Source organism: Tupaia chinensis, unplaced genomic scaffold, assembly GCF_000334495.1.
Source record: "Tupaia chinensis unplaced genomic scaffold, TupChi_1.0 Scaffold141538_1, whole genome shotgun sequence".
Taxonomy (NCBI): domain Eukaryota; kingdom Metazoa; phylum Chordata; class Mammalia; order Scandentia; family Tupaiidae; genus Tupaia; species Tupaia belangeri.
In genome coordinates, this window is record NW_006201399.1 from 328,545 (window position 1) to 350,822 (window position 22,278).

At 39.5% G+C, this 22,278-nt stretch overlaps 1 protein-coding gene across 2 annotated transcripts in view; it reads left to right on the forward strand.

The window, feature by feature from the left end:
* Positions 1 to 22,278, forward strand: part of NCALD (neurocalcin delta) — a 346,302-nt gene that overhangs the window by 244,522 nt on the left and 79,502 nt on the right. The window contains exon 1 of one of the 2 annotated variants that reach the window (XM_006163256.2): positions 1,108 to 1,240. The exons of the other annotated variant lie outside the window; for it this stretch is intronic. The gene's annotated coding sequence lies outside the window, so the exon portion shown is untranslated. Of the gene's footprint in view, positions 1 to 1,107; positions 1,241 to 22,278 lie in introns of those variants that run through there. 2 annotated transcript variants of the gene reach the window in all.

Consider the following 22,278-nt stretch of genomic DNA (forward strand, 5'->3'; position numbering starts at 1 on the left):
GCCCGCCCCCCAAAGAAAAAAACATCCAAAAAAAAAAAAAAAAAAAAAAAAAAAAAAAGCAAGCAAGCCACCAAGTCTGAGATTCAAACCGTGGTTGGCCATGTAGAAATCCAGTGCCTTTAACCACCATGCCACCTGCTGGTCCCATTCTCACAAGATATTTTAAAGTAGAAGTATATTGAAACTCTGGGCCATCATTTTTGCATAGACTTTATTTTATTTTTTAGAAGTTTTTGCCGTAGGGTGCATGTGCTCCCCGGAGAGACATAGCCACAGTGAAAGGTAAAGTGAGAACCCCACCCCCCAAGAGGGATGACCACTCTGCAATCCCTTCTCCTCCCAGGATTTTAGACATACACACACACAGACACATATGCCTGGTGTGATTTTTTCAATCCCAAACCCTCAGGTCTGAGATTCGAACCACAGCTGGCCATGTGGTTCAGTGATGTAACTGCTATGTCATCTGCTGGTCCCTTGCATAGCCATTTTACAGTGCAGGAACCCTGCATTCGTCTCACCTGGTTTTCACATCCTATTCAGTGTCGTAGGCTCTTCCATCTGACTCTGCACCACCACCCACCCATGCTGTGTTTCTTGTTTTTCTTTTCATCACCAGCATGATTTTCTTTCAACTCCTCTTGAGTTTCTGCTTTTATTCATTTGCTTATAAATAAATTTAATTCACTAAAAATAACTACCTCTGGAGTTTTTCAGTTTCTTTACTTTTATTTTCCGAGGAGAGAGACATATACTTCAAACTGTGTTAGTGAGACCAGTGGGAACTTCAGAGTGGCATATATTTTCCTGCAAGTAACTCTAAAGAAAAAGCACCCAAGCCTTAAAGAGCAAAGTTGTAGGCACCCGTGAGTCACAACTTCGGAGGCTGAGGTTGTCAGGGAGCTGTCCGTGATGGGTGTGTGTGTGTGTGTACTCACTCTCTTTCACACACACACACACAGACACACACACCACAGTGACAGATGACCTATTGAAATAATTTCAGAGCTGGTCTGTGGTTGCTACGACAACCAATGCTCTCTTGGCTTTCATCTGGCCATGTGACAGGGACTTTGACGTCAGCTAGAGGCAGAGTCTGTGGCTGAGTCCACACAGTCAAAGGCTTGTGGGAATCTGGTGGATGCTGGACGGTGTTGCTGCTGCTGTTCTTATTCCCGCCGCTGCTGTCCCCAGGGCTGCAGAGCATGGACTGTTAAATCTTGCCCGTCTTCGGTGTGAGGTAATTGGTTTGCTTTCTGTACAGCAGTGAGATGTTTTCACAGCTCTTCATGGTTTTCCCCTCTCTTACCTCCTTCAAGTTTGTCTTCATGAGCAATTATTGCTGTTCCAGGGGGGAAATGTGCAGCAGCTTCTAGTGGTGAGTTTTGTGCAGAGTCTCTGGAATTTGGTTAAATCTGGATTAATGTTCTGTGAAGTAGGTTAAAGTATAATCGCCTTTCTTGCTCAACACTTGCTAACATAACATTATTTAGAGACTGATTCTGCAGCCTGAGACAAATACTCTCCCTCAGGAATCCTCCCTCAGCATTGTTTTGGGTTTAAAAACTTAAGCATAGCCTTGCAGTGTATTGCTAACTTTTCCTTTTTACTATTTCTCTTTCTGAATCAGCCTAGAGTAGTTTGCAGTTTGGTTTCTATCTTGTTTGCAGCAGTCAGAATTAGCAACAATAGGAGCAATGGGGAAACAGCATTATACTTTGAAACAAAAGTTGGGATTTTTCTTATAAATAGGCCTTTGGCATTCTGAAAATACTAGGGAAAACTATCAACAGCTTCCTGTTTAGATGAAAATAGTCTGGACTATGCCAAGGAAGTTGGGGTGGAAGCTTTTATGTGTGTGCCTGCAGTTGCTTTTTGGGTATTAGAGTGAAGTACACGTTTTCAATGTCCTCCCCTGAAAATTCAGCTATGAAGAAAATGACATTGGATGATCTTTAGTATCCAAACAAAACTGTTTTTTATGTTTTTTATTTGGAGTAATTACTTAGAGAAGAAAATGATAGCCTGAAACTAAAGGTATCATTGATATAACACCTACTTTAACTCACAGATACAATCACTAAGAATTTGCTCCAGATTGTGAATGAATAATTTGATAACTAGTTAATAAGGGGCTTTCTAAAATCTCTTTATTCCTATAACACTACATACTACAATTTGTTTGATTTGGATAGTGGTAGTTCATTTCCATCTGAAGTTTAGGATTTTCTTTCATTGCACACAAGTTGGATTGTTTTGTAGCTTGTAATTCAAAGAAAGCCTCTGGTGCTGAATTAATTGAAGCCTAGATTTATAACCAGGTTTCCATAGCCTAGAAATTTAACAACAACTAAGAAGGCAAGTGTTAGAGCACTACATGTAATATAGCTAATATTTTAAAGAATAGAAAAAAAACTTTTTTCTATGTGTATACATATATACATATACACACATACATATATATGAAAACTACAGACTACATATTTGTAGTACGTGAGTTCTCTCTCAGTTTAATGCAAGAATATATTGTTTTGAGTTTTTATGTTACTAATTTCAGAAGACTAATAGTTAGCATTTATTTTGTTTTTGGAGGTGAGAATTGAGACAGTATTTAGCTTCAATGGTAAGTGAGTAAGTAAGTATATCAATAATCTCTCAATAGCTTTCAGTGAGTGAACCTTCATTTAACTTGCTGGCGTTGGTCTTGTCTATTTTTGGTCAGAACCTCCATGGAGAATTTGTGAAAAGTCTAATGTGCATACGTTCAAGGCACATCTACTGAGACAGCATCTCGTCATTTAATTGATCTCCTAATTATAATGACCTCAAAGCCATGTTTATAACACTGCCAGAAATAGTGTTACTTGATATGTAACACTTCAGTTGAGCATGATTGGACCAGTAGCACTGTTATTTAAAAGCATTACCTTTGATGGAATATATATTGATGTTTACCTCCTTTGCTCAAAATATGGAATGGTTATTATAGTTTTTCCAGGTAGAAAAAGCTTTTTCGGTGTTCTCTCTATCATGTTAAAATGAAGTCATAAAATGATTGTATTCAGCTCCTTACAAAGTAAAGTCGGTTTCAGCAGTATGAGATATAAGAGAGCAATTCAGTGTTGATGGAGAATGTCAGTGATAAAGTTTATCGTTAGAAGGAAAGAACCTATGCTATGAGAGAGAGATGCTCTGGAACTACAGCTCTTCTCTTACGGCAAAATAAGACAAAAATTACTCTCATCAGAATCATCCATTTACAGCAACGAGACTGTGTTGGCTCCAAGGTCAAGTTTGCTTCTGCTTCAGAAGATGCTGCAATGAATGATTTAGTCTAGAAACCTGGCTGTTGTATTACTAAGTGCTTTGTATATGGTTTCGGGGATTCTTAACCTTTTTAGTGCCATAGACCTTTCTGGCGGTCTAGTAAAGCCTATAGACTCTTCTCAGAATGATATTTTAAAACGTATGAAATAAAGTATGCAGGGTTACAAAGGATACTACTTTTACTGAAACACATTAACCAAATTTTTAAAAATTATGTTATGTGCTTTGTTGATAATGCAGGATTAACTAACATAAACTGGTAGCAGGTATAATAACTACCATAATTTGAATAGTGGTGAGTGTAAAAAATATCTTGAGATATCTACAAATGTGCTGTGGAAATAGCTGTGATTTCTCTTGGCAACAATTTCACAGGTGCTGTGGTTTGTGGCCTACATTTTAGTTGAAGGAAATACCAATTTTCAGTTTGAGGTTAGCAAAATGAAAGATATAATATTTTTCCCATCCAGGTTCTCAAGGTTCTCTTGCATTCTGTCTACCCAGAATTGAATGATAGGTAAGCTATGATGCCAAAGGTCACAGAACTGTAGTGGATAAAATCCATAATCCCATTTTCAGATTCTGTTTCACCACATCTGATTTTATTCTTTGAATGTGTGAATTTCACAGTATTCTCTAAATTCTGTGTGGAAAGGGGTTGATATGTCCGTACAGCTACTAAACTATAACTTCTTTTATTTTCTTCCTTGTGAGCCTTAAACAGTTTTATGTTATTTGGATTGAGAAATTCTTAACCTGGTTATATAGGGTTAAGAGGAAAATCCATAGCATTAACACAAGTTGTGTAAGTTAAAACCATGGGTTGTAGAAGTAAGACTATAGCTATTTACAAAGGGAACTTTATCCACTCAAAAGAGATAAGCAAGTAGTACTAAGATGAAGAATGTTGGTTGTTATATGAGATTATCCTAAAAGAAATTTTGTATGCTTACAGTCTGAAGCAAGCATTAAAGAACTTGTGTGAATTTTCAGCTTAATGTAAAGCACATACATGCGTGAATTGATAAATTGTAATGTAAATTCCAGTTATTCAAGAAAGGGTTTATCTGTTAGAAGTCTCCAGAATGAGGCACATTCAAAATAGAGTAGGAATTGGAGACATTCCCCAAGTAGTTTGAATCCAGAATCTTATTTGACTTCTTGTATTTTTAAGACAGGAGATATTCATATTATGGTTTAGTGTGACTTACGTAATTGCTTTATTCCCCATGTCACTTTGAACATGCAGAAGCGATTTTCTTCTCCAACAACAGCATAACTTTGCAGTTGGTTGGTTGCCATTGCAGTCTTGTGCTCAGGATGTCCAAAGCCATGCTATTACATCAGCACCCACCCTTTTCAGCGTAAGAGAGCTGGAGCTATGACATTTTGCACAAGCTGTTGTTTAAACTCAATCCAAATCCCTAACATTTGGCATGGAAGCTTAGCAATTTTTCTTTGTATGTTCACAGAGGAATTACGAAAGAGCTTTTCTCAAATATGTCTTATTCTTTGGATTATAAAAGAACACCTGCTTTGGGGGCTTTCAGTCTACATGTGCAACTTGATAAAGAAACTTGGAAAAAGAAAAAAAAAACAAAACTCTGATTCAAGACTATCCTGCTTTCTTCTTTGATGGTGGGTGAATGAAATTTCAAGTTCAGACAGGAATGTGTAATGATTTTTCATGAAATCAATTTTTGTTTAAATGGTGCCCCGTGACGGAAATTCAACTAGAAATAGCATTCCAACGTGTAGTATATTTTGAAGTTTCCAGAAGTATTGCAATAAAACTTAGTGCACATTAAGATTTTGATATGAAAATTATATAATAAAGATTTAAATTCATTGGAGTCTAATTCTCCAAACTAAAATCAGTCCATTCTATCTCTGTGGTGAACTTTAGTTTTGGGGGCATATTTCTATAAATGCCTTTAATTAAAGATACGTAACCCTTTCGAATTTAATTTACATAATGTCAAGTATGTTCTGTTCAGATCACAATGAAGTTTTATATCTGACGTACAGGGAAAAAATATCTCTAGTCTGAAAGATAGTCCCAGCTTTTGCTTATCTTTTTTTTTAAGAATTACTTTAATTTTATTTATTGTTATTATTATTATTTTCCAATTTGACCAGAGAGAGACAGAGACGGAAAGTGAGAAAGGAAGCCACCAGGTCCAGGACTTGAACAACAGTTGGCCAAGTGGGAATCCAGCACCTTTAACCACCACATGACCTGCCAGCCCCACTTTTGCCTATCTTAATAGAAGGATTTCTATATTTTCTGAATTCTGTCCCAGTGACTGTAAGAACACAAAGAGCTACACATTGCTTTTCTATAAAGGGAAAATTTTTAAAAAGATGATTCTGGATTTTCTTTACTTCTATACATTTAAGCCATTTCTGTTAGGAGCAAATGTTGTGTGTTGTGCTCTCTGGCTGTCTGCTCAGCCAGAGACTTTTGTAGGACTCATACTACTAAAATCACGATCCATTTTGTGATGATCATATTTATGACATCTTTGCAGGTAAAATACAAAACAGCATCTCATGAAAGCTATCCATCCAACACCTTCCCATGTCTTACCATGGATCAGGTGCAGCACAATCACTCAGTCAGCAAACATTTATTAACTTGCTGCTGCACCCATAGTATTGCAGTAAGTATTCTGGGTACCTCCCTAGTGTGGTCTTTGAGTGATATAAGCCTCTGGCATAGAGAACCCAAGTTACTTTATACACTCTGACTTTTACTTGAGTTTTTATTCACACATTCAATTTTTCATGAATTCAATAAATGTTGAACACCTACTGTGTGCCAGACCTTAGACTAGATGCTAGGGATGCTTTGGAGAATAAGACAGGCAAGGTCCCTACCATCATAGAACTAACAATCTATTATACAGGAAACCTGCCTGGAGACACGTGTACCAGCAACCAGAGACACCAGCCTTGCAGCCTCTTTGGCACTACAGTCAAAAGAGAAAGTCCTAGGGCCAGCAGATGTTGTGGAGATTAAGGCACTGGACTCCCATGTGGTCGACTGAAAGTCAAGTCCCAGACCTGGCAGCTTGCTTTTCCACTTTCTTTCTCTCTCTGTCTCTCTCTGGTGAGTGCAGGTACCCTGTAGTAAATTAAAATGATAAGTAGAATAATAATAAATAAAATTAAATAATTCTTTAAAAAAAAAGAAAAGAAGTCCTTACTAAAAGGAAAAAAAAATCAAAATGAAAGAGACAAACAACTTAGGAGCCATTAGATTTTACACCAGTCAAACCACAGAAGAAGCATTCTTCAGCTGGTGACAGCAACTTCATTTGTAAGCATTCTGTTCCTATCACTGTCAGAGATTCCAGGTCAGTATGCCCAGCCCTATTCCCCATGGGCTGAAGGCTATTTATCCTCTAGTTTAGAAAATAAATGAGACTCGTAGGGATTGACCTAAAGAATGATTTTCTTGGGAACCAGCAGTTAGCGTAGTGGCTATGTCACTGGACTCCCACGTAGTCGACCGTGGTTCGTGTCCTGGTCCTGGTGGCTTAGAACTCACGCCAGGTGCGTGTACCTGAGAGGAGAATGGAGGAGTAGGGATTGCAGCGTGACCATCCCCCCTGGAGGGTGATTTCTCGCTTTCTGTCGATGTCTCTCTCTGTCTGTCTGGCGCGCGCACACGCCTTATAGCAAAAACCTCTCCAAAAAAAAAAAAAGAATTTTTTCTTCTATACAATTAGCCTGTTTTATGCAAATAATGAGACCCATCTTGATTTATTAAAAGAATCTGTAAATTAGTAATGCCCAGGTGTTGCTCTCTCCTTCTTTTTAGTAACCCAGTCAGGGTAGGTTCACATCTAGAATAAATGGCCCTGAATCCCAATGACATAATACTGTTCACTTTTCATTCACCCATAAATCAGGGTTGGGGAAAGGACTCTGCTCCACACAGTTACCTAGGGACTGAGACTCCTTTGATATAATTAAATTGATCTGGTGGCAAATTCTGCCCCTATCACTTGCCAGTGACTCTTTGGGTACATTTCCTAAGTCATGGTTTTCTTATGTAGATAATATTAGCACCTACCTCATGGATTTTTTTAGTCAATTTGCTCATCATAGAAACTGACAGGTATTAGGAATTGCATAATGTGAACTGTTAACATACTTTTCTGCTGTGATAGAGCCACTGTTATCCCCCCAGAAGCCAGGTAGAATCACAGCTAGAGTTGGATGAGGTGTATTCCTGGTGTTAACGATAAAAGCTAAACTGAGGGAGCTAGATAGTCTTTAAATGAACTTTTAATCACTGTAGTACTGTAGGAAACTAAGGCATAGTACACTTAAGCAAATTACCCAATGTTACACAAATACGTACATAATGGATTCTATAGGTGTTTTGCTTGAGTCCTAGTTTTTTATTCACTATACTGTATTGTCTTTCAAGTTGGAATACATTGCATGTTCCCTAGATGTAATTCATGTATTGTGCACATTGTACTCTCCCAAAATGGCCATGCAATTACTAATGTTCCTCCACCTAACATGAGCTTAAGCCCCAATAAATCCATCATAAGTCAAAAATACAAAGCTGAACCACCATAAGCCCAGATACTCTTCCTTTACTTTCTTTTCTTTTTTTTCTAGAGGTTTTTTGTGCGTGTGCCAGAGAGAGAGAGAGAGAGACAAAGACAATGAGAGGGAAAATGAGAAATTACCCCCCCAGAGGGGATGACCATGCTGATCCTCTTGGGATCTTGGGCATACATGCAAACCACCCAGTGTGAGTTTCAAGCCACCAGATCCAACGCAACCACTATGCCATCTGCTGGTCCCTACTTTCTAATATCGTAAACACAAAAAATCATAACTAGAACAATTAAAAGTTAGGGTCTGTCTATATATCCACTTTCACATGTTCTTCTAGACTCTTGCTATATCAAGTGGTAGAGTCTGTTGTCCCACCTTTTGAACCTAAATGGGCTTGTGATTGGTTCAGTCAGTAGAATGCCATGGAAATCCTGCCAGAAGACTTCCAAGGCTAGGTCATAAAATGAATATAATTAATTTTTCTCTTGGCCTAGTGTCATTTCTCTCATGCATGACAGTTACTCATGGAGCCCATCCATCATTTTGGGAGGAAGACAAGAACATTTAGAGAGGCTGAGTGTATGTGTTTTTGCCAACACTGCCAACTAAGGGCCCAGTTAACATCCAGTATCAACCACCAGACATGTGAGTGAGCAAGCTTTGAGAAGATTTCAGGCCCCAGTTATTGGGTCCCCTTTATCCCTTTTGATGCCAAGTGGATAAGAAATGAGCTGTTTCTGTAGAGTTCTGTTCCAAATTGCAGATCCATGAACAACATAAAAATTGTTATTTTTAGCACATAATTTTGGGGGTAATTTCCTAAGCAGAATAACCAGATCATATCATATGGGATAACTGAAAATTAATAGAATACCTATAGAAGGCTAAGCTTCAGGTACACATAGATTAAATAGGCTTGTGTGACTTGGTCTAAGTACCTCACTTAACTTAAAATAATTTCTGAAGGAAAATATATTCAGTTATCAGTCAATTACAAGTGAACTTTAAGAACATTTCCTGCTTGGAAATTTGGAGCAGTGTACTACGTAATAATTCTGCTGCTTGTTCCAGGCGAGACTACACTGAGGCTTCACCGCATGCTTTAGTAAAACCTCGCTCATTATCTCCTGCTGGCTGGGATGCCCCCTCCCTGCAGGGGAGTCCCTTATGTCTGGCAGTACTTGTGCAATTTCTTTCGGTCACTGCTTAGTCCTTCATGTCCTCCTTTGTCTCCCTCTCCACATCTACTTTGTCTAATCTGCTGCCTAGTTTTCTATTGTTAGATCCTGGTGTCTCCGTGACATTCTCTTTTGGCCAATTTCCAATGCTTCTAGGCCTCTTTTTCTGCTGTCATGGTTTATAGTAAAGTTAGGGAATTCCCTTTGGCCAGGTAAAATTTAGCTCAGTCAGCGAAGTCTTTTGCCTCTTAACAAAGCTGCCAAGATGGCAGCTGTCCCACTGCCTTGTGGCTCTGTATGTTGGTCAAACTTAGCATTTAGCATCCTCAGAAATATTGTCCTTGCTCAAAAAAGCATCTCTGTCTCTTCCATTGCAGAGAAATCAATACCCCAATCCTCTTCTTAACTTACTTAAACGTCACCCTATCCTAATTGTCTTCCCACCTTTTCCTAAGAAGGCAGTCATTCGTTTATTCCTTTGTCAACAATTTTTTCATTCATTTACATTTGTTAACTCCAGACAGTGGGCCCTGGAATTGGGAACCTATATTCCTTTTGTGTCAAAGGACTGGTAAGGTTCCTTCAGTTGTCCCTCATTTACTTACCATAGGCACCAGGCAGATGTGTTCCAGTCACTCAGATCTGTCAGTGACCAGGACAGGTCCCCCCTTGTCTAAGAAGTTCCAGCTGAGTGGGACAGGGAAACAGTAATGGAAGATCAGCCAGTCTTCAAAAAGATTACAGTCCAGTTAAAGAGGCTGGAACACATGCAGCTGAGTGCCAGAGCTATGTCTTCCATCTGGTTAAAACCTCCCAGAATGCCGGCATCATTCTGGACCCACAGGACATTCTCATTAAGTCTTTCTTACATGATCACTGAGTAGATTAACAACAGAGGATATATGGCATTGAGATGACTTTAGACAGGAAGTAAGCTTTAAGTTGGGCCTTAAAGAATGGAGAACATTTGACATGATAACAGAAATGAAAGGATAATCCTTGACTAAAAAGCATCATGAGGGGCCAGCCAGTGGTATGGTAGGTGGTGGTTAGGTGGCTGGATCCCCCCCCATGGCTGACTGCATGGGTCAAGTCCCAGACCTGGCAGCTTGAAAAACATGTTGGGTGCTTGTGTGTGTATGCCAACATCATCCTGAAAGTAGAATAGAGGAGAAGGGATTATGGTGTGGCCATCCCTCTAGGGGATGTTCTCTCTCTCTCTGATGATCACATATACTCTATAGCATTTTTTTAAAAAAAAAAAAGTTATAAAAAAAAGCATCATGAGAATGTCTTAGCAATGGAAATAGATACCTACTCATCTGGAATCTAGAAAATGGCTGGGGAAAGAGAAAAAATGTATATTTAGTAAGCTGGGTACATATGAGATCTAGAGTCAATCAGCTGAAAGTGAATTTGAGCTTATGGATGGTAGGAAGTTAGTGGAAGACCAGGAATAGGTCACTGGGATATATGTTAAATAATGTTATACTTTATTAACCCTATTTCATTTTTCGTTTTTTTTCTTTTCTTTTTTTTTTTTTTGGAGAGGTTTTTGCTATAGGGAGTGTGCGCTCACCAGACAGACAGAGAGAGACAGAGAGATAGAAAGCGAGAAATCACCCCTCGAGGGGATGGCCACACCACAATCCCTTCTTCTCTATTCTCCTCTTGGGATCGTGGGCACGCACGCACACATGCCCGGTGTGAGTTTAAGCCACCTGGTCCGGGACTCGAACAGTGGTCAACTATGTGGGAGTCCAGCGACATAGCCATTACGCTAACTGCTGGTCCCAACCCTGTTTCATTTTTCTTTAGGCAAGTTATGGTAAAAGTCTAAATATATGCTAAGTTGAGTGTTTTCTTTTTCCTCATTTTTCTCATAGAAAACTTTTTTTTTAAGAGATTGTTGTAATAAGGCACAAGAGCTCACTGGAGATACAGAGAGAGACAGAGAGACAGAAAGCAAAAAATCACCCCCCCAGGGGGGATGACCATGCATGCACATGTGCCTGGCATGAGTTTAAGCCACTGGGTTTTGGGCATGCATGCACATACACATACAAATGGCATGAATTTAAACTGCTGAGTCCAGGACTTGAACCACATTCAACTACATGGAAGTCCAATGACGTAACCATTGTGCCATCTGTTGGTCCCAGAAAGCTTTTAACTTTTTTAATTAAAGAAAAAATGTGTATTCCCTTTTGCTCTCAATACTGTTTGAGTTGCTGTTTCATCTATCTGATTGATATTTTTAGGCAGAGCTATGTAACTTCATAGTTGGAAACACATTATCCGCTATTTAGCAAAGTCATATACTATAAAACTCAAGTCAAGTGAGTACTTCAAGCTTTCATAACATTTTCTATAAAACTATGCTATAATTATTTTATAATTATAATTGCTATTCATTGATGAAACCCCATTGATGAGAGATTGCCCAATTACTCTGAAAGATCTTTCAATCAAGTCACTAAACAAAGACTGAATTATAATCAGTGAATTTTTAAAAATAATTATTTATTTTATTGTATTTATTAATATTATTATTTTAAATGTATTACAGGGCACACACACTCACCAGAGAGAGAAAAAGAGAGAAAATGAGAAAGCAAGCTGCCAAACCGTGGTTGGTCACATGAAAGTCCAGTGCCTTTAACCACCTCACCACCTGCTGGCCCCTCAGTGAAGTTTTAGTTGTAATTTATAAGTGCATTTAATTCTATCTGAAGTCTTTGAGCACTAGATCAATATATGTGTTTGGAAAATATCGGAATGTTCTTAATTAGAGCATTCTAGTCTTAAGAAAATAGTGTTAATTATGCATGCAAAAAAGTATGTGCGATAGAGAACAAAGGCCTGTGTAGCCAACAAAAATACCATTTGTTAATCATTTTAGCAAAGTGTGCAGTTTACATATTAATACCAATATCTTTACTACAGCAGCAAAGCATATTAGTATTGTCCCCAAGGTCTACTGCTGGGAGTTGAATTGGTGATATGTTTTTTAACTCTCCAATCACATACCTTTGGAGGTTAAGGCTGCTGGATTTCATGAACTGCTGGAACTCTGCAGTTTGAGTCCCATACCCATGGCTTAAAAATCATTTCAGGCATGTGCGTGTGTTCCCAAAATCTCGAGAGGAGATTCTGTGGCATGGCCAACCCTCCTGTTGGGGGTTGATTCTAACTTTTCCTCTCTATATATGTTCATACACACCCTATGGCAATACTCTTAAATAAATTTTTTAAGGGTTTTATTTATTTATTTATTTTAAGAGATTTTTGTTATAGGGTACATGTGCTTGCTGGAGAGACAGAGACAGGATGTAAGAAATCACCCCCAGGGAGAATGGCCACGCCTCAATCTTTTTCCTTCTATTTTCCTCTCAGGGTTTTGGGCACACATACACACGTACCTGGTGTGAATTTTAAGCCACTGGGTCTGAGACTTGAACCACAGTTGACTATGTGGGAGTCCAGTGACTCCCACATCACTATTACGCCATCTACTGGTCCTGAATTTTTTTTTTTTAATTTGCCAGGTGTGCTACTTACTAGAGAGAGAGAGATGAGAGAGGAGAGAGGACCCACGTGGGGCATGGTCACGTTTCAATCTCCTCTCCATTTCTCCATCCTTTAGGCATGTAGGGCATGTACACACGTGAGCCCAGTGTACTTCTCAATCCTCTGGGACCTGGACTTGAACAAGGCAGTTGGGCACGTGGGATCCAGCTCCCTCAACCACCCAGCTTCAGCCAGCCTAGTTAAAGATTTTAAACAGAAACAGAGAGTTAACTCAGTCACTGATGGCGAATAAAAGGTAGGCTTTATGCCTCATCTCTCTCTCTCTCTGGTATGTGCACATGCCCTGTAGCAAATTTCAAAAAATAAAAAAAAGAGAAAGAGAAAGAAAGAAAAAGAAAGAAATAAAGAGGACTTTCTCTTCTGACCCTCAGAATGGCCTATGGATTAATATCAGAAACTGACCTTATTACCTGCTCTGTCAGTATCCCTGTGAGGAGAGTTGCTTTGTTAAAACCACAAAAGACGAGACCAGCAGAAGGAGCAATGGTTACGTTGCTGGACTCCCATGTAGTTGACTCTAGTTGAGTCCCAGACCATGTGGCTTAAAACTCATGCCGTGCGTGTGTGTGCATGCCCCAAATCCCAAGAGGAGAATGGAGGAGGGATTGAGGTGTAGCTATTCCCCCAGGGAGTAATTTTTCACTTTCTGTCTCTCTGTCTCTCCAGCAAGCAGACACACTCTATAGCAAAAATCCCTTTAAAAAAAAAAGTCACAAAAGGCACAAAACTTAGTTATGCTCTAGGTTAACTGAAAGATACTGTAAAAAAGAAAACATCCCATTGAAATCTCACTATATCATGCCTGGATTTAAGATTAACAAGTTTTTTTAATGGAGGTAAAATATACACATAAAATGTGCCATTTAACCATATTTAAGTGTAGAGTGCTTTGGCATTAAGTACATTTATATTGTTATACAATCATTAACACCATACATTTTCAGAACCTTTTTTTGTGCCCAAGTTGAAACACTGACTTCTGGAGGGTCAGCAAATGGCATTATGATTATATCACTGGACTCCCACATGGCCGACTGTGGTTTGAGTCTCGAACCTGATGGCTTGAAAATCACACCAAGCGCGTGTGTGTGAGTGCCTAAGATTCCAGGAGGAGGACAGAAGAGAAGGGATTGCAGTGTGGCCATTGCCCCTCAGGGGTGATTTCTCACTTTCCCTCTCACTGTCTCTGTCTCTCGATCCGGTGAGTACACATGCCCTAAGGCAAAAACCTCTTTGAAAAATAAATAAAAAATAAACGAAAAAAAAACCACTAACTCCCCATTTTCCTTTCCCATGAACTTCTAACAACTTTTTTTTTTTTTTTAAAACAGGGACATTTTTAGGGAGTTTAAAATTAAACTACCATTTCTCTTTCTCTTGCATAACTCTCCAATTAATAAAATCCATGTTGAAAGTTTTGAAATAAGACCAGCAGGATGGTGTGGGAGATTATGGTGGCCTGAATCCCACATGGCCAACTTTGCGATTCAAGTCCCAGATCAAGTGACTTAAAAACTGTGTAGGGGGAACCAGCAGTTAGCATAATGGTTATGTCGGTGGACTCCCACGTGGTCGACCACGGTTTGCGTCCCGGACCTGGTGGCTTAGAACTCATGCCGGGCGTGTGTGCGTGCATGCCCAAGATTCTGAGAGGAGAATGGAGGAGAAGGGATTGCAGCATGACCATCCCCCCTGGGGGGTGATTTCTCACTTTCTGTCTCTATGTCTCTCTCTGTCTGTCTGGTGAGCGCACGCACCCTACAGAGAAAAAAAAAAAAACTCTAAAAATAAAAAAACTGTGTAGGGCTATCAGCAGATGGTGTAATGTTTACATCACTAGACTCCCAGGTAGTCAACTACGGTTCGAATCTTGGACCTGGTGGCTTGAAACTCACACTGGGCACATGTGTATGCATGAGGAGAATGGAGGAGAAGGGATTACGGCATGGCCACCCCTCTGGTGGTGATTTCTCACTTTCTGTCTCTTTGTCTCTCTCTCCAGCAAGCACACATGCCCTATAGGGAAAATCTCTCTCAAAAAAAAAATAAATAAATCATGTAGGGCATGTGTGCATGGATGCCCAAAATCCAGAGAGGAGAATGGAGAAAAAGGTATTGCAACGTTGCCATCCCTCCAGGGGGCGATTTCTTATAGAGCGATTTCTCATTTTCCCTCTCCTTCTTACGCTCTGTGTGTCTCTTTCTGATGAGTACATGCATCCTATGTCAAACTACAAATAAATAAATAAATAAGAAAAAAGTCCTGAAGTAATTGAAAGTTTCTTAGGTTTATGCAGGTGGGCAAAATTTCCACAGGGTTCCATGGTATATGGATTTCAGACGTACCACAATAGGAATGTGTTCTTGAGGTGAAGGGAAGGGAGATGGTGAGCTTAAACCTGTGTTCCAAGTTACCTTCTTAAACCATAGTCAGTACGATTTTTAATCATCACTCGGCTTGCCAGCCTGCTTATCAAAGAGAAGGCCTTTGAATCTGGGAGATTTTCCAGGCCTCGTAATAGACTCAAGAGTCTGTATTAGTCTTATATTAATATTTATTTAAGTAATAAGTATAGAATCAGTATATGTTTATGATATAACATTTGGAAATTACAGGTAATATAAAGAAGAAAGAAACATTACTTTTTAAAAATAATTATTTATTTCATTTTATTATTATTATTTTAATTTGACCAGGGAGAGAGAGAGAAAGGGAAAATGAGAAAGCAAGCTGCCAGGTCAGGGACTCAAACCACCACTGACCATGTGGAAGTCCAGTGCCTTAACCACCATACCACCTGCCAACCCAGAAACATTACTTTTAATATTCTGCTAAAGGTAACCACTACTAATATTTTTAAATTAATAAGCACCATATTAAATTTTACTGTACTTCAAAAAAAGAAAGAGAATTCTGAAGTGAAACTGAGGATTTGAACTTTAGAAAAGTACTTTAGTAAAGTAGGCTCTTACCTAAATAAAATTTCTAATCATAAATTAAATTCAAGAGGCCAGCAGGTGGCATGGTGGTTAAGGTGCTGGTCTCCCACATGGCCAACCACAGTTTAAGTCTCAGGTCCAGCGACTTGCTTTTTCACTTTCTCTCTCTCTCTCTCTAGTGAGTGCACATGCCCTATAGCAAATTTAAAAATAAAAATAAAATTAAATAAATTTTAAGAATTTTAAATAATTAAATCAATAAACTATTCAGAGATTGGAGGTTAACTGTTTTCAAACGCCTAATCTTTATTTGTTTGTTTGTTTCTTTCTTTCTTTCTCTCTTTCTTCTTCCCTTTCTCTGTTTTCTTCTTCTTTCTTTCTCTCATTTGCCAGAGGGCATGTATGCTCTCCAGAGAGAGACAGAGGGGTTGGAGAAAGAAAGTGAAAAAGCACCTCTGTGCAAGATGGTCATGCCCCAATCCCTTCTCTTCTATCTCTCCCTCTTTTCGGAATTGTGAGCGTGCACACACATGCAAACCACATGTTTTTCAAGCTGCAGGGTGAAGGCTTCCAGTGTGCAGTCAGCCCTGTGGGACCCAACCATCTTAACCACCACACCAATGGCTGTCCCCTAGTTATTTCTTAATAAGCTTGGGCTTATATTTTCCATTTAATAAAGCTTAGTTAACTATTTCATGAAGACGAAAAAGGAACATGAATACAAAAATACCCTTGGAGGAATAAAAAGGTTTTTAAGCAGTTCAAAACCTTATTCTTAAATTTTCCATCTACTAATGGCAACCTTTTCTGATTTTCATTCCTATTATGGATTTATTCTTTTTCATGCTTATTTTCTGCCACTTAGGTGGAACTTTTGAGTAGGATAAATCAACTGTCATACTCAGTCTGCCATATTGAAGTGAAATTTATATTAACATTCAGAATGGTTGTTCCAGTATGGTGGTGCATGTACATGATTGACAGGAGACCACGTTACATGTCTCACTCTCTATCCCTATTCTATTTCTCTTTCTTTTATGGCCACCGACAGTGTTTCCAAAACTGGGTAGCCACATGCTCAATGTGGATTCTTTTCTTTTAAAAGAATTATTGAGACCAGCAGTTGGGATAATGGCTATGTTGTTGGACTCCCATGTAGTCAACTGCAGTTCCAGTCTCAGACCTGGTGGCTTAAACTCATGCTGGCCACATGTGTGTGTGTGTGTGCCTAAGATCCTGAGAGGAGAATGGAGGAGAAGGGATTGTGGTGTGGCCATCCCCCCTGAGGGGTGATTTCTCGCTTTCTATCTCTCTATCTCTCACTGTCTTTCTGGAGAGCGCAAACGCCCTACAACAAAAATCTCTCTGAAAAAAAGAATTATTTATTTAATTTTACTTATTATAATTATTGTCTTTTAATTTGCTACAAGACACATGTGCTCACCAGAGAAAGACAAACAGAGAGAGAGAAAGGGAAAGGGAAAGCAAACTGCCAGGTCCAGGATTTGAACCATGGTCAACCATGTGGGAGTCCAGTGGCTCAACCACCATATCACCTACTGGCTCCACTGCACATACTTTTAACATATCTTTATACAAAGAGAGCAGAATGGAAGAGGATGAAATAATGAGCCAATTGTATCATCAGTCCCATACTATTTGCCTCAAATAGGTATTGACTCAGCTTCCGACTCCACTCAGGCCACATTCCTAACTTCCTCGGTACTCCTGCATAATATAAATCCTAATTATGATGCTAAGCACACGGTTACACAATTCCCTGCGTCTCTGCCATTAAACTCTAAGCTCGCCAAAGGTGAATGTGGTGACTTATTTTATGTCCGCGTCCACAGGGCTGATACTAAGTGCCCAATACAGATCAAATAACCAAGCAATTAAATTAATTTTTTAAAAAAGCAATAACAGGCTTGATGTTGAACTTGGAAATGAGTGTGCTGTCTTTTCTTGCTGAAAACAAGACCACTGACCTCCTAAGTGGCTTTGGAGAAGGGTATTTCAGGCAGAAGCAATAGTATGGGTAAAGAAAATGGTTTTTGTGGGGGTCTGGTGGAAGTTGCTCCCAGAATGCTATCAGTTATGACTGGGTTGTCTGTAAAGTCATGATGCATTTTTGCATAGAAAAACACAATAATACATCATGACTTTCCTAATAACCTATTAGTTCTCCAAATAAAATCTCTAATCTCTGTTGTGTCCCTTTGTGTTCAGTGTTACTCTGAGTACAGGGTTATTCTAATCTTTGCAAGTTTGTTGAGTGTAGGTCTAATTAGAGCTATTCCATTTCAATTCTATAGGTATCAGTTCTTCGTGCCTTCCTTCTTTCCTTTCTTTCTCTTTCCTTCCTTCCTCCCTCCCTTTCTTTCTTCCCTCCTTCTTTCCTTTCTTTCCCTTCCTTTTCCCTTCCTTCCTTCCTTCTTCCCTTCCACTCCCTTCCCCTCCTCTCCTCTCGCCTTTCTTCTCCTCTCCTTTCCTGGTGTAAAGGTTCCTGTATGATTTTGTATAATCGTGATTTAAAACCTATATCAGTCTTCTTTACTAATATGCATTAAAGGATCTGCTTACACTTGTACTAAGTAGCATTAATTGTATTGAGCCCTCCCTTCACAAGAACATTACGAAACCACAGACAGCTTAGAATGAAGCTTTTAAGTCTTCCTCAAGCTCCCGTTGCCTGCTGGAAATTGACAAAGCATGAACTGCTCAGTTATAAAGTTCTGCTGCTCATGTGATTGCTTGAGAACTTCCTTACTCAAATGGTTCTGATTCCAGTCACCACCTGAAAGTCTTCCCCAGAGGTCTGAGCTCTTTGCCTCCTGTTTCTGGTAACTTAAAGCAAAACAAAACAAAACAAAACAAAAAACCTACTAGATGTTAGAAACAAATTGGCTCCCAATTCCTGGTTAATTAAATTAGTATTTACATTTTGAAGTGTGTTCTTCTATCCACCAAACAGGAGCTCAGTAAATATTTTTCAAATGACTGAAAGAATAGAAACAGTAAAGAAAAGATGGGTTTGCCTTTTCTGACATTAGAGTTAAGGAGTACATTTGCTGGAAATAATCCCAAGTAAGTGCAGGGATCTGCTTTTGATCACAGGCCATTCACTCATCCCAGTTTAGCTGTTTTCAGTCTCATCATGTACTGCACACGTCATCCATCTCTTGTCTTTGGGGATAATTCATTCCAGGATTTAGCATGTCATTAAAGACATCTCAGTAGGGCCCTTTTATTTGTCTATAACACAGGATTGTCTAGGGACTATGCTGTTCCTGCTGTTCCCAGGGGTCTCACTTCTTGGCTACTGAGGCAGAGAGCCTGCTTCAAAGAGCATATCCATCATGCCCCTCTTCTCAGCACCAAACTGGGCTTGTTTTTAAGAATGAAGCTTCATGACCCTTCAGCAGTCTTTGTGAGATGTGTGACTGTATAAAACAGGATATTCCCAGTTGTATGACTCAGGAGCTGCCTTGGCAACCGTCAGTGAAATGCTAGACCATCTGAATAGGAAAATGAGGTCTGAAACATCTATAAAATAACTTATAGAGAGGGACACATTCTCAGCAGCCCAAAGAGAAATGACCACATGACGGTGACACAGACAAAGAAACTTCAGGTCCTTGTGTTTCTCAAAGTCCCAGCTAGATCTGAGCTACTGGGTCAGTGGAAAGGGTCAGCCCAACCTGACCCCTAAAGGTCTTGGTTGGAATCATCCCAGGATCCTGAGAGGAGAGGTGCAACGTCTGAATGCAGCAGGTCCTACAGCCATCAGAGTCAGAATCAATGTAGTATGGGTGAGAGATCTGGATTCCTGAGGCTGAAGTCAGACCTTTGGGGTCAGAATCCATGGAAGTTGGACCTGAAATCTGCCTCTTCATAAAACTTCCTAGGTGATTCTTAACTCCCAGCAACTAAACCCTGAGAGTGCCCCGTACTTCTAATTCTCTTACTCAACAGTGATCTCTTGCCAAACAACAGGTTTTTCAGTTGAGCATGTAGCTGGTCAGCATATAACATGACTAGGCAAATTCTGTGTCTTTGCCTTTTAATAAGTAATTGTAAAATAAAGGCACTGCTTTAGGATTCACAGGTAATTCTTACCTTTATGGGACAGTAAAGTATGTATGTACTCCTATCCAGAAATGGAGCTAATTCCCAAAGCTCTCAACAGAACAGACACAGATCCCCTAAGTAGGATTGCCCAAAAGATGGAGGTTGTCAAACTTGGGTATCTGAGCACCCTAAGCTGACAAGTGTAAAGGGCAGGAAGCATGCCCTCTTTGTCTTTGACTTCCTTAGAAAGTCTAGTGTAACACAGCTTAGATACATACGGAGTCAATGTTGAATTGTTCTTACTCACACAAGGCTGAATAAGGTGCTGGCTACTGGTTAACTTGATCAGTTCCATCTTCATTTTGAATTGATTCATTTCTTCTCAGGGATAATAAGTTAATAAGCTATGCATAAAGGAAGTTCCTATTTCGAGCACGCTTTGTAAAGTAGAAGAACGTTGTGTTTGGTGATTCCTTTCATTGCAGGTCCCCACTTTCTTTAAGTCAGGGCACATCTGTTTCCAGGAAACAATTGGTCAACAAAACAGCATTGGCTTTGTGGGAGTGTGCCAAAGAAACTCAAAGATATCATATGCTTTTCCTCTGATTTGTTTTCCCAAAATGCTGTCCAGGGGAAAGATATTAATGGGGAAAAGAGTAGCAACCATCTACAGGTAATTAGTGAGTCTTTGCTGTATGATTCATTGAATTCCGTTCTAGCTCTCTATTCATAATTATTAGAGATTTCTTGGCAATCTTTAAGAGGCAAATTATTCAAATCCCCTTACTCATCATAACAGCATTTTAACTTTGCCCAAGCAGTGTCCCATGACCATGTGATTAATCATGTCTCATTACTCACCTTTCAGGTAAATTAGTATTAGTCCCTCCTTACTGGGTGAGAAAAGCAAATCCCAAACGAGGTTCAATCTGTCCAAAGAGCACATAGATCATCAGATCTGTGGTTCTTAAGCCTCTTTCCTCCTCTGCGTAAGCACGTTTATCATCGTTCATCAGCATCAGTGGTATGCACATGACCAAAATTTAGAAAATGTATTTCTATTTATGTAGCTAGTTCTGTGTTTAGGAGAGGAATGTTCAATATTAGTCTCACATGAGATTCACCTGAAGAGCTTTGTAACATGCCATTGCTAGGGTCTCACTCCCAGGGATTCAGATTCATTTGATCTAGAGTAAGGCTTGAACATGAGTCTTTTGTACTAAAACAAATCAAAACAAAACAAAACAAATGTCCTAGCTGATGGTTATGTGCAGGGAGGGTTGAGAATTCTGATCCAGGCAAAATAAGCAGCAGTTCAAAGGATGCTGAAATTCCAACTCTGACCCAGCATCTCCCCATAGGTCTCCATTATCATGCCATTAGAGCTTCTGCATAGGAGCCTTCTGGAGACATATACATTCAGTCTAGATTAAAGCATTTTTGTTACCTGAGAAGGAATATTAGCACAGAATGGTTTACCAGTTTAGCTGTCATAGAAATAGATTGCTTGGGAGAGGGATAGAGCAAAAACCCAGGGTATGCAATGCTGACCATACTGCTGAAGGATAGGCAGTGTCCAAACCTTAGGCTGCCCCAGGACCACAACCACATAGGAGTGCCATTCTTCCTGAGGATGAGTTGGTGGGTCCTTATATGTGGCGTAGGACCAAGGGAGGCTTATTCAGAGCAGCATGCACTTTGAAATCAGATTACCTGTATTCAAATCCTGGCTCTGACATAGGCTCTGACCTTAGGCAAGTTACTACCTCTCATATGATCAGTTTCCTAATTTGGGGAACAGGTAGAAACTGTAAACACCTCAGAATTTGTTGGAACAATGAAATAAGATACTGTGATATAATATGTTAGCACTCACCCCACCTTTTCCCAGGATCCCTAGATCACAATGACATTCTCTTTATTGAAATACGGATGGCTCATTACCTACTCCTTCAAGGTAACCAACTCTTACAAGGAAATATTAATATAAGGATATATTGAAGGTGGTGAACTGTATGTTGACCCAGAAACAAGAGATTTCATGAAAAAAAAAAAAAGACAAAAAAAAAACCCAAAAAACCAACCTTATAGAGGAGCCTCTGTGCCTCAGAATTGTTGGGTAGAGCTATAGGACCCAGGATCCTTGAACCAAAAAATGAGAACAAGTACCAGAAGGCCTGATGTAATTGTGACAAGACTTAGTTCAAAGAAAAAGTCAAGACAGATGCTATAGAGCCAAGTCTCAAGAAAATCTATTACCCAGAACCTAGGAAAGGTGCCAAGGCTGAGGGAAATTGGTTTTAAACAATTCAAGAAACCCAGAACATTTTCTTTGTCCCCACCTCTTTTGAGAGGTGCTTAACCAAGAATCCCAGCAGACCATCTGACAAATCTGTGTGCTACAAGGAAAATGTGATCGCAAAGTCAGAGTTCTCCAATTCAATGTTCTACTCAGTGAGTCCTACAGAAGGCTGGATCTACTGGGGGGTGTTTCGGGGTCAAACACATTTGCTGGATGAATACATCTTAGCATACTTAACTGGAGGACTTTTCATTTGCTTATGATGGTTTCAGAGGAGAGGAGGAT